The sequence below is a fragment of the Bacillus rossius genome, chromosome 1 (genome assembly GCF_032445375.1).
Source record: "Bacillus rossius redtenbacheri isolate Brsri chromosome 1, Brsri_v3, whole genome shotgun sequence".
NCBI lineage: Eukaryota > Metazoa > Arthropoda > Insecta > Phasmatodea > Bacillidae > Bacillus > Bacillus rossius.
Genome location: NC_086330.1, coordinates 89,445,711 through 89,458,931, shown reverse-complemented (window position 1 = coordinate 89,458,931; position 13,221 = coordinate 89,445,711). Strand labels below are relative to the sequence as shown.

The window sequence follows — 13,221 nt, the reverse complement described above, 5'->3', positions numbered from 1 at the left end:
GACACGCGGCTTGCGATATGAAGTTTCCCACGAGAGTGACCTTGGGCCACAGACCAGCCGCACAATCAAGGAGGCACGCGCCCTAATGGGGCCCGCCTCCAAGCCTGCTGCCACGCCGCGCCGTGCAGACATCTCTCCTTGAACACTCTGGTGCCGTGGTTTTCCTCCTACTCTCATGTGGCGCTAGGATTATTTACAAGCTTAAGAATGTCACGGGTTCATTGACCATAGTCCCTCTTCACCCCCGCATTCTCGAGGAAATATCAACTGTTCAATCGCTGTTGACTTTGCGAAAAGTTTTTTTTTATGATATGCGTGTGATTTGACGCATTTCCGGTCGAGAGTGTCCTTATGAAAGGAGTATCCAGCACAAAACGGAAGAATGATGAGAGGGAGCGGGAAAAAGTGTTTCGGGATGATGCAATCTCTTTGTACAGGTTGTAATTACTATGGCTTCTCAATTATCATCTTACAAAGTGTTTCATTAGGTAATAAACACAACTTTGGTGTGTGTGTTTGTGTGTGTATATATATATAAATGTTGTTCAAATATATACTTTCTCTTTTTATCCACCATACCACATTTTCTCTCTTTCCTTGTATACGTTTTTGATTCTGGTCCTATATTGCAGACGTAATAAAAAAATATTACTGTCACTTCGCGTAAAATTCTTGTAGATAGTAGTATAGGTTGGCCGGTCCGAGATCAGGGTCCAGGAGGTGGAGCCGAGAGCCGATCCACATCTCAGACGTCACGTCAATCTCTGACGTCACGGCGGACATCTTGGACGAGTGTAACGTGACACATCGTAACGGGACATAACGTAACGGGACATAACGTAACGGGACATAACGTAACGGGACAAGTAGATCACGGCGGACATCTTGGATCCGCCATTTTGGATGACATAATTGTGTGTTCTCGAAAATTCCTGTGATGTGTTTTCCGCCATATTGGATGATGACGTCACCGTTGCAATTTTCGTTACGGCCGCCATCTTTAACTTTTTTATTTATTATCCGATTTTAACGAAAAAAATTTTAAAATTTATAAAAAAATTCAAATGATAAAAATTTAATAAAAATTATTTAAAAAACAAGCATTTACGACACGGAGTTCTGAGTCCTCGGTTCGAACCCGACGAGTGCAAAAAAATTAAAAATGGCGACAGGCTCCTTCCTCAATGGTGGGTGCAGGCAGACTGACTCCCACCACTTTTTTTCAAAGCATATATATCATCCGGCAGTATGACGTCATGTACGCCATCTTGAAATTTGGACGCCATCTTGAAAATCTTTATTTATTATCCGATTTTAATAAAAAAAATTACAAAATTCATCAAAAATTAACTTATTTGAATTCTGTTTTATTATATCGATGTACGTCCTTGGTTCGATTCCCGGCGAGAGTAAACGGTCGATCCTTCCTCCATGAAAGCTACCTAGACTGATCTACCACCAACAATACCAAGGTATGTATCGTCAACTGGTATGACGTCATGTCCGACATCTTGTCTTCATCCGCTGGAGACCACCATCTTGTTTTCGTCTGCTACAGTGCGACGATACCATGTTAGTATAATTATCTTGTCACCATACTTTTTGTCCTCAACTGTTGACCTTGAAATTTGACCTTGACCTTGAATTTTGACCTTGAATTTTGATTTTGACCTTGAATTTTGACCTTTACCTTGAATTTTGACCTTGACCTTAAAATTGACCTTGACCTATAAATTGACCTTGACATTGAAATTTGACATTGACCTTGAAATTTGACCTTGACCTTGAAATTTGACCTTGACCTTGAAATTTGACCTTGACCTTGAAATTTGACTTCGTCCTTGAAATTTGACTTCGTCCTTGAAATTTGACTTTGTCCTTGTCGACCATCATGGATTCGTCATTTTATGTTCAGTACATGCTACCAGGAGCTACCACCTGTCGGAGTACGCCATCTTGTGTGTACTTGTATTATAGAGTACATTTCCATCTTGATAATTTTATTCTAACCCGCTACAGTGCAGTAATCATTTATTACCGAGGTGCCCCCGCCATCTTTAAATTCGGCCGCCATCTTGAAATCATGTAATAATGTAGCTAGAAAAGCGGGAAAAATCCAAAATTCATCAAAAAAATCACTCATTAACTTACATATTGATTCGATCCGCTCCAGTCCTTGGTTCGATCCCTGAATGATGCAAAACATTTAATTTTATATAAAAAATAATAATTTCAATAAACCATGTTCAAAATTCTTAAAGAGACTTTAAATCCTCTACTACCATCATCCTATCAGACATCAAGACCACCATATTGGAAATTCGTAATTGTAATGCTAGAGATTCGGGAAAAAGTTCAAAATTCATTAAATAAATTTGTAATCTATATACTGATTGATTAGATCGACTAAGGTCCTTGGTTCGATCCCTGGCCGATACAAAACAACTTTAATTTTAAAAAAGTACCAGAAAAGTGTAAGGTTCGAGAAATAAAACACCTCAAAGTCTTTTACAAACATAATATTTATTACACAATTTCTATCCTATTACAGAATCACTTGCGAAAGCCGGCAATCTTATAAACATTTAGCCCTGCATAGACGTACAACGACTACTTCTTAGCTCCAAATGGCTCCAAATGCTCCAAACGGCCTCCAAATGGCTCAAACAGCTCCAACAGCCTCCAAATGCTTAACACAGCTCCAAATGGCTCCAAATGCTCCAAACGGACTCCAAATGCTTGACAGCTCCAAATGCTTCAAAAGGCTCCAAATGCTCCAAATGACTCCAAAAGGCTCCAAATGCTCCAACAGCTCCAAAAAAAGGCTCCAAATGCTCCAACAGCCTCCAAATGCATAACACAGCTCCAAATGACTCCAAATGCTCCAAACGACCTCCAAATGGCTCCAACAGCCTCCAAATGCTTAACACAGCTCTAAATGGCTCCAAATGCTACAAACGGCATCCAAATGCTTGACAGCTCCAAATGTCTCCAGCAGCTCCAAATGCTCCAACAGCTCCAAAAAAAGGCTCCAAATGCTCCAACAGCCTCCAAATGCTTAACACAGCTCCAAATGGCTCCAAATGCTTAACACAGCTCTAAATGGCTCCAAATGCTCCAAACGGCCTCCAAATGCTTGACAGCTCCAAATGTCTCCAGCAGCTCCAAATGCTCCAACAGCTCAAAAAAAGGCTCCAAATGCTCCAAAAGGCTCCAAAAGCTTCAAAAGGCTTCAAATGCTCCAAACGGCCTCCAAATGGCTCCGACAGCCTCCAAATGCTTAACACAGCTCCAAATGGCTCCAAATGCTTGACAGCTCCAAATGCTTCAAAAGGCTCCAAATGCTCCAAATGGCTCCAACAGCTCCAAAAGGCTCAAAATGCTTCAAAAGGCTCCAATTGCTCCAAGAGCTCCATCTTCAATTGGTTCCAACTGATTCCAATTACTTTTCTTATCGAACATGGCATGATTACTAACATGTCTTTATTAGTATACATTTTGACTGGCAGCGGTAACGTATTTTGCACCTTTAAGTTATAAGTTTTATTTAGAAATCAGATTTCGATAAATGGTAGATACCATTTGGAAAGAAAATATATTAATTTATCTTCAAGTTTATACACATACATTTAATTTAAGCCATTATTGTATGTAGCCAGCTTCCCTCAGTTCTTTGAGTATGAAGGATATTTCTTTAATGTTCGAATAGTTTCCTGCACAAAGCGATCCATGTAGTAGTCGTAGCCTGTCAACCAATATGTTAGGATTTCCCATGAGGTATAATCAATCTCTTCTGCTGCGTTCATCATCCTTGCATGTTTATAATAAATATTATTATCTCTGGTGTCTATCGTTTTAACACCAACCACAAGGTCACTTTCGTCATCGTGCCAGTGATTATCACAAGCTTGATCAGGATAATTTATTTTATTACGACGTTTCCATCGTTTTGGTCTCAAACCACCATCACAGTCTTCGCTCTTGCATGCTTTTGGTACTTCAGCACAGTACTCAATCATGTCAGCCTTAGATGTGTCAGCACAGTCTTCGTTCATGCCAGCTTCTGATGTGTCACCACAGTCTTCAATCATGGCAGCACCACAAACTTGATCAGGATAATTTATTTTATTACGCCGTTTCCATCGTTTTGGTCTCAGACCGCCATCACAGTCTTCGATCTTGCCTGCTTTAGGTGCTTCAGTACAGTACTCAATCATGTCAGCCTCAGATGTGTCACCACAATCTTCAATCATGCCAGCCTCAGATGATTCATCAAAGTCTTCGAACATGTAAGCTTCAGGTGGTTCTCCATCTTTCACATTTTCATGGAGACGACTAGATATTGGAGTAAATATATTTTCATTTCTAATGTGGTTACAACTTCCTTCGTTAGTTTTAAATTTAAAAATATTATCTTGATCTAGATCAGTAATTTTAGCATTAGCTTTTTCGCCTTCGTTCCTCTTCCGCGATGTTGTAGCCCAGTCTTCGTTATCTTTATTCATCTTAATTGTACAGGTCTTGTAATGTCTATCCAAGTAATATCTTCTACCAAAGGATTTCTGACACTGACTGCAATGAAATGGTTTTTGACAAGGACCCAAATTACACTCGCTTCTCTCATGTCGTTTAGCATTCTTTCTCAAGGTAAACACCTTGCTACAGTATCTACAGTGATGACGTTTCTATACAGCAACTAATTCCGAATCAGGATTCATATTAGTTACTGAGACTAATGCCAGACGCAAACTAAGAGTTTTAAATTAGATATATTACTTAAATAGAATTTTTTAATTATTTCATCAGCGAGAATTAATTTATCTCATTCAAAGGTACTTGTTGCAAGTAGTTCTGCTTTTCAACAACAGATGTCGCCACATGTTACTTGCAGGTAAATAATATTTAGTTCTTTTATGCGGGTTGCGGGATGCTCACTAACGATCGTAATAGAACGATGGCTTCGCTAGACTCCAAGGAAAAGGATGTTTGTTCTTCCAGTCAGTGTTTCACAGATTTCTCAAAGCATATTATTAATTTGACTGAGTAATGTTATTTTTTTAAATTCCACCTGATAAAAATATTGCAAGTTTTGATTTAGTAGCAGAAATTATCGAATTAAATGTAACTTCAAATAAAATGTCATGACTCATTAGACAAAAAAATCCATGCAGAGAGCGGTTTCTCAGAATAGTCAGAAGCACTTGAAGAAACCACAGGAATGATAGCAAGAACACGGGAAAAACCATCAAAATATTGACAAGAATAATCAAAAGCTCACGGAGAAAACTACCATAATATTGACCAGATTAATCAGAAGCACTCGGAGAAATCCGCCACACGTTTTCTTTGATATCATAAAAATAAAAAAAAATAAAAAAATAATAAAAAATTTAAAACAAAAAAAAATTACAAAAAATACATAAATATATTCTGGCTTGTACTAGAACTCTATCTTTGCTCAACAATGATAAGTTTACAAGCTAGCAGAATCTATTTATGTATTTTTTGTAATTTTTTTGTAGTACTCCCGTCACCCTTGATCGACGAGCACGAAGACGCACGCGGAAATGCCAGCGCGAGCACGCAGATAACCACCTCGCTATCTCTTCCGGTAAAGCCATCGGCCAACTCCGCAGTCTGCTGTTTCGCCCTCACTCCTTCATCTGCCATCTTCCACGGTCTGTTTTGCCCTTCCCCCGGCAGTGCACTCCACATCTGCCATCCTCTGCGGCCGGCCGACGAGTGCGTTCCGAAACCATGCCACACTGGAATTTCTTTATTTTTATGGATCAGAAATTTTCATGTAAATTTACAGATATTTTTGAATTTTTACATTTACATGAAACAACTGTATCATTACAAAATAGTGTTCGCAGCAATACTGGGTTCGGGTGCTTACCCGAGCACATATGCTTTGTGTCGTCCCAGTATCTCCATTAGTTAAAGATATTTGTGAACCGTTCCCTGAAAAGCTTTCTAGTATTAACTGCGTATATTAATAAGCACGATACAATAAAATGAAGTAAAATGGTTGAGTATTCGATTATCTTTTCCTTGATGAAAAATTATGCTTGAATGAAACATAAATTGAAATACACTATTATGCAGAATTTTTCGTAATAATTACGCAGTGTTAGCTCGAAAAATCTCTTTCATATATTCAAAAAATAAACATATCCATATCAAATACTATTTTGTCTTGTAGTATCACAAACTATTTCTTGGAAACTGGTTTCCAAAGGAATCTTTTTGTAAAAGTACAGAAAACTTTTTTTTCTGTGCATTAATCACCCAATATCTTCACAACTAGTCACTGTTAACTTCAGGCATTCCAATACGTTTTATTTTATGATTTAAAGAAGGCAAATTTTTAACATAAAACAATAAAAATTGTTGTCGTGAGAATCTTCCGAAACGAAAAATGGCGCTAAGGGCGACACTGGCTGGCTCATCATACGTCTCTTCGCCTCTACGCGCCATGTACCGAATTGGGTGCAGGCTTCTCGTAGGTAAAGCGCTTATATGGGACTTCAAGCTATGACCGTTATATTAATATTAAAATTAAAGTGTTCCTGCTTTTCCCTATACCATTCACAAAACCAGGTTTAACATTTTTCATGGCTTAAAACGTCCGTGAAAACACCTGTTTCATCATTTTTCCACTGCCCATAAACCATGAAACCAAACTTGTATATACAAGTGAAATGGCTCCTAAATGTCATTCGTAAGAAAAACACCCTCCGGAAATCTTAAGCGGTTTGTAAATCTCTGCACGCCTTTTCGAGGCCTAGCCAGGCGACCCCCTTAAACGAACATGATAAGCTTATAAAGGGCCCCGAACCAACTCGGTAAACACCGCAGAGCTCGTTATAGTGAGTACCGGTGGGGTGCCTGAACACTCCCCACAAGCTACGGCACCCGTCAGCAGTTCAAAACAATTACCAAATATATTTATATATTTACATAAAAAAAACAAGCTACTGAGATGGCGTTTTCAGTGTGAACGTTAAGTTTATTTCTGCTCGAGAGAGAGAGAGCGCATGAAACCCCGTCTCACTGGTTGGTCCGTATATGTATGTATAAATATATATGTATGTATATGCATAAATATATACATACACACACACTAGTTAGTAGTAAGGTACCTAAGGCTCCCGCTTAAAAAATGATTAGTATAAGAAACAACTGAATTTAATATAAATGAAATAATATTTATTTAAAATTAAATTTCTTTAAATACTGCGCCAATAAAAATTATTTCTGATATATAAATTGATAAAAGAATATTTGACAAAAAAATTGTTTTTAATGAAGAACCTCTTGAAAAATGACATTGCTTGTTAATTGTCACTGGTCATTCAACTATCTTCCTTGCTGTGGATTCGATTCAACCTACACCAGGATGGCAACATATTGTGCAGTGCGATTCGTATGAAGGTGCTCTACAATTCATATGTGCGATCAATTTAATCATATCATGTCATATCGCTGTAAAATTGAGTCAACGTGGTTGGTAGATTCATATTTGCAAGTGGAGGCCAACAAATTGAATTATATTAAACAGATATATGTGGCCAAAACGTGGCACATTAAGCCACGGCTCGCTACTTTATCACTGAAAAATGCTGAAACTATCGGCCTCGTTAATATATAACGCTATGCCCCCATGTACATTATATTTGCGCTACGGACTCGGCAGCAATGCTAGGAAGAACGGTTAGCAAATAGCAATGAAAATGTTATACTGTAAGTGCATGAAAACAGAATTCATACAGCGTTATAGAGTTAGTCAGTGAGTCAATGATAAGCGTATTTAGATTTTATATGTATAACATACTATAATGTTTAATATACGCATACGTTTCCACATAATAAAATGTACTAAGATTTTGTTTTTCTAAAAACTACAAAATTGTACTATTTGTAAACTAATTAACAAATTTTGATGATTTAAATTTATAAAAAAAGTTTGTGATGGCTACAGTCGTGGAAAAAAATTAATTACAAGAAATGTTACTGGATGTTTGAGGAGAGGAACGTGTTGGTACGAATGTCATGATGGTCTGTAGACTAGGGGGTGGCCACGTAGGCATGATTACATGGTAAGTGTGTGAAGCCCTTTTTTTTCTCTCCAACTAATTGTTGCGCCATGTTGGCTAGACGCCCAAAACATTGCTGAAGTGTAGTGTTTGTAGAGTAAAAACAGTTTTAAATGACTTTTTTTTTTTTTTTTTTTTTTAATGAAACTGACTGTTTGTTAATGTTGGAGATTCTAATTCATACTTACTGGCCATCATCAGACGTCTCCGCAATGTTTTGGGCGGAACAGTATGGCGGCGGGGAGGTTAAAAAGGGGCTTCAACCACGTCGCGGCATGCCGTCTCCTGACATGCTGACTCCGTGGCTGCAGCGCGGGGGAAAGCGCCCGTGTCGGACCGGCCGGCGTGGCTGACCCAGTTGCGTCGCTTTTAATATTCCGTCCGCCCTCCTCGTTGCGTCACCGCCGCCGCTCCCGACCGCCACTCCACAAATACAATCCCCTTTGATTCACAAAGAAGTTCTTACTCGCCCGAATACGTACATTCGTGGAACTTCGGGAATCATTTTTTTTTTAAGTTAAAAAAAAAAAAACTGCGCGTAAGGGTCGTTCCAGGTCATTAGTTTACATTCATGTTCCACACGGTTAAACTTGCAGACTTTTTGAGTGGCTAAACTTTAACAAAATGAAATATATATATGTATAGGTGTGTGTATCACATACTTTTTTATAATTAGCTGGCAAATTTGCATTTTTAACGTTTATCGGCAGTAAGGATACGGATAATGAAATAGAATACAAAATTGAAAGTTTTTTTAGATTTAAAGTCATTGACTGGCTACTAAGTGATTTGGTTTATTTTTTTTTTAATTTTAGCTAGCCTTTTAAAATCTTCAGCATTTTTATGTTTTTAAAAGGTTTAATATATTTAAAAAAAAAAAAAATTGTGAAATAAATTCGAAACACACCACGCAGTAGCCACCAGTATTGCCTTTAAACACAAATTATTTCTGTGTTTTATTTCTCTTCGCCTCTACGCGCCAGGCACGGACCTGGCGTGTAGTCTTCGGGTCGGTAACGCGCCTCTGTGAGACGAGTAGCGGTGACCCTGTCATTTTATACAGGAATATTAAAGATAAAGGCTCCCTGCGCGTCCCTATACAACTTACAATGTTGTGTGCTGAGTTTTTCATACCAAAAAACGTCCGTGAAAACACCTGTTTTAGCCCTTTTTCACCGAAAAATACACGTTCTGGATGAAACCATGGAACGTAACTTGTACAGAAACATGCAACGACTCTTAAATGCAGCTCGTAACCAGACTCTTTCAATAAATCTCTAGCAGTTTGTAAATGGCGCCTTTAACATCTAGAAATCTGCTTGCCGTTCGGCGACCTGGCCCGATGATCACCTTAATAGCGCGACGTTAAGTTATCAAGTGACGCAACAAATATACTTGAATCTAAAATTGCTGCAAGTATTTCTGTTTGATCACTTGATACTTGCGTCACAGGCTTACGTTAAAACTGTTAATTACATGTGACGTTCAAAAAAAAAAATCTGCAGTTGCACGAAGGCAAGGCCGTTTACGAAAGGATTTGTGAATCGTAGGTTAGTCCAAACAATACACACACTGTAAATATATATTTTTTTCTAAATGGAACAAAAATATTCATGAAAAATTACAGATTTTTGTAAATTTGTACATTTACATAAAAACAACTGCATCACGACAAAATGGTGTTTGCAGTATTACTGGATTCGAATTCTTATTCGGGCATTTATGTTTGTTTTGTCCCACTACCTTCAATAGTTAAAGTTATTTATAAATTGTTTCCTGAATAGCTTTCCAGTATTAATAGCACACATAATAAGCATGATAAAACAAAATAAAGTCAAATGGTTGAGTATTCGATTTCTTTTTCATGGTTTAAGAAATTGTCCTTGAATTAAACAACAATTGAAATGTAAAATTGAGCGCCAATTTTCTTAAGAGCTTCCCTCGATCGAGCGATGTGTCAGTGTTTACAGAAAAGTGCCGTCAGCTGTGACTATATGAGGAGGGGGGGGGGGACAGCCCAGGAAAGGTGGTGCGAAAGAAACGAGTCTGCACTGGGCATGACCTTGAGACTGGTTCATGAGTTACAGGCCGACATATCTCACCGTCGCGTCGCCCAGAATAAACTTCCGCCTTACGAATAGTCAATCATCGTTCACTCCGTTACCAAAGGAAAGATTTAAATAAACATGGCATTGCAAACCAAAACCTCATAGCCTTTTGGCTTGCATCACGCTGGTAGAGAGACTTGAATATTATACTTTATTTGCAAGCTTGTGCTAACGTATAGATCTGAATTGAAAGCGCAAAAATTTAGAGCTAAGTCAAAGCGCTTACGTTCAGGGCCAAAGTCAAGACGCTTAGGTTTAGAGCTAAAGTTAAAATGGTAAGGTTTAGATCTAACGTTAAACACAAAGGTACAGAGTTTAAGTTAAATCGCTAATCAACTAACTAACTTTGATGATTACGTTAGAGACTTGCATTTGCAACCTTTCAATAAGATTGAATAGGGTTAGTCACATTTACTTGAAACGACATCCTTAATGAGAGCTTCAAATGCTGCCAGCGTATGTTTCAAGTAATCACATAGGTATAGTGACAAATCAGTTTGTAAATATATTAAAATTATTTTATTATTATTTCTAAAAGAAAATACTGCACTGTAACACATGATTAAATATTACTCTCCTAAATTTATATTTTATAAACCTGTTTTATTTTGAAATAGTGTGTTGTAAGATACATTTATAAAATGCATGAGCAATGTAGCTATTTCAGGATGGTTATGATAAAGTAGGTATTTTCTGTAGATGAGTTGCACTTTAAGGTACGAAGAGTAAAGCTTTCTTACATTGCGGAATGGCCGGAAAGTAAATGGTTCATCACGTTAACACAATAAGTCTACCATCCAACGAAATACATCGTAAGAATTTTTTTAAAATAATGTAAGCTTTTTTGAAAATGAAATAAATTAATGTGGTTCATTAAAAAAACAATAATTCCAACACTATAAAAGTTAGGGGGCGTCAATTAATTACGTGAGGAGATTTTGCCGATTTTTCGACGCCCCCTCTCACCTTGGTGAAATGTTGTGAGATTTTGTTCGACCCCCTCCCCCATAATCTCACTTGAGATTTTTCAAAATGCGTATTTTTAGTGTAAACACGTTAATATGTGCTTTATTGCGTTGTATTAATAAAAATCATAATTTTCTTAATTAATTTTATTTAAGATAGCAGATAGTCTAGAATCACAGTGAGAAAATCGAACAAGAAAATACTTAAATAGGAACTACTAAAATTCGTAAAAGAATATTCATTTTAATTCAGTCCACGGGGACTCATGTGTGGTATCAAGAGTGACTTTGTGGCGTTCGCATAACCGCTATAAATATTATTGTGTAGGATTTAGCTATATTTTAGTGGAGAATCACGTTTTACTTAATTTAATTCAGTTTTCTCGCAATTCCACACTGTTGCTTGCGGAAAAAAAATTACGTGATATTTTCCGAGATCTCCCCTCTCCCCCACGTGAGACTGGGTGAGATTAGGCTCGAACCCCTTCCTCCATAAATGTTTCACGTAATTTATGGACGGCCCCTTATTTATTTTCAAACATCAATGTAATTGGACAATTGTGTTGCAGAGATAAAGGTTTAAGCAGGTATTTTGATGATCAATCAACATGAAATCTAAGTCTATGAAGAAAAAAAAACTCTCAGGCGACGGGAATTTATAGCGGACCAAGACTAAATTTAATAGGTACCTTAACTTTAGCCAGAATATTTACATTATAGAACATGGCCTATGAATCCAAATATAGACAACAAATTTTTAACCCTTAAAAAGATATTGATTACTGATAAAGAAAGATAACGCACTTTTAAAAAAAGAGTTTTTGATGTCAATGTTTATAAATACTAGTAACTATAAATAGTAGTAACTTCAAAGCAATCACAGTAATTGCGATGCAATTTATTTTCTGACGTTATTACCTCGGGTTAAACGTGAGTTAAGATTTGATTTGGTGGCCGCAGTTGTATTTGACTACCGTAGCTTCACAACTAGCATCAACCTTCATATCTACTCACTAGTTCTACTCTGGCGACTCTGGCATGAAACGAGTTATGCTAGTTCAACTAAAGTAGCCAGTCGCCGTCGTAGAACAATGAGAGGTTGTGCACGTTTCATGCACAAATCTAGGAAAGGTGTTTTTTTTTTACTGCACGTTCGGTTTTTAGTATTTTATTACCCCGCAAGTTTGCAATCGGGACTTGGTCGCACCGATATCCCGGAAACAGGAAGAGGAAATGACATTCTGCTTGACGCTGTTCTCAGCTCAAACAGGCATATTCCACTTTGATGTGAAAAAAAAAATTCTTTTCAGAATAGTCGGCAATCGTATTACAAAGCGATGAAATGCACCTAAGATAGTGGGAAGTCACTGCTCTTATGGAGTGCTAGGGCCGACTGAACGTCTAACGCCAGCTTGTACAGTCAAGACTAGAGGCAAATATTGATTAACCTGCGAAGGTTTTCTTAGATTTTGCTTACCTGGCTCTGCAAGTGGCCTTAAAACACTAGGTTGTATCACGAACAAGAATCCTCCTGAAGGAGTTAATAAGCCTTGAAAGTAAATAAGAATGCGTAGTTGTTCACCTCGAGACTGGCGAGGCCTTCCCACCAGTGGCACAGCAAGGCCCACGCGGATGTCTGCGGGGCGTGGGACTCTTGTAGAGAGAGAGCTCTAGCGAGACGCTTGGAGATCCACGTAGTTGCCGCCCGCGCCGTGGACTGACCCGTCGGCGGTCGCCGGAGCTCCCTATCTACAGGCCGCGCGCCCGAGGAGCGCTCCGCGGGACCCCACCCTTTGCGCATGCGCGGCCACGCCCTCCCACCCCCGTGGTGCGGGGCCACGCCCACTACCCCTTTCCCGTTCCTGCAGATGCCTGCTCCGTAGACTGACCCGTCGGCGGCCGCCGGAGCTCTCTATCTACAAGCCGTGCGAGCGAGGAGCGCACCGCGGGACCCCACCCGCCGCGCATGGGCGGTCATGCTCTCCCACCCCAGCAGCGTGGGACCACGCCCCCTACTCCTTTCTCCTGCCGCGGCCGCCGGGACGCGTT

At 38.8% G+C, this 13,221-nt stretch overlaps 1 protein-coding gene across 2 annotated transcripts in view; it reads right to left on the bottom strand.

Moving 5' to 3' along the window:
* LOC134539570 (chitooligosaccharidolytic beta-N-acetylglucosaminidase) overlaps positions 1 to 12,966 on the bottom strand; it is a 79,276-nt gene extending 66,310 nt beyond the window's left edge. For both annotated transcript variants that reach the window (XM_063381724.1, XM_063381731.1), the window contains exon 1: positions 12,755 to 12,966. The gene's annotated coding sequence lies outside the window, so the exon portion shown is untranslated. The remainder of the gene's footprint in view (positions 1 to 12,754) is intronic.
* Between the last annotated feature and the right edge of the window lie 255 nt (positions 12,967 to 13,221).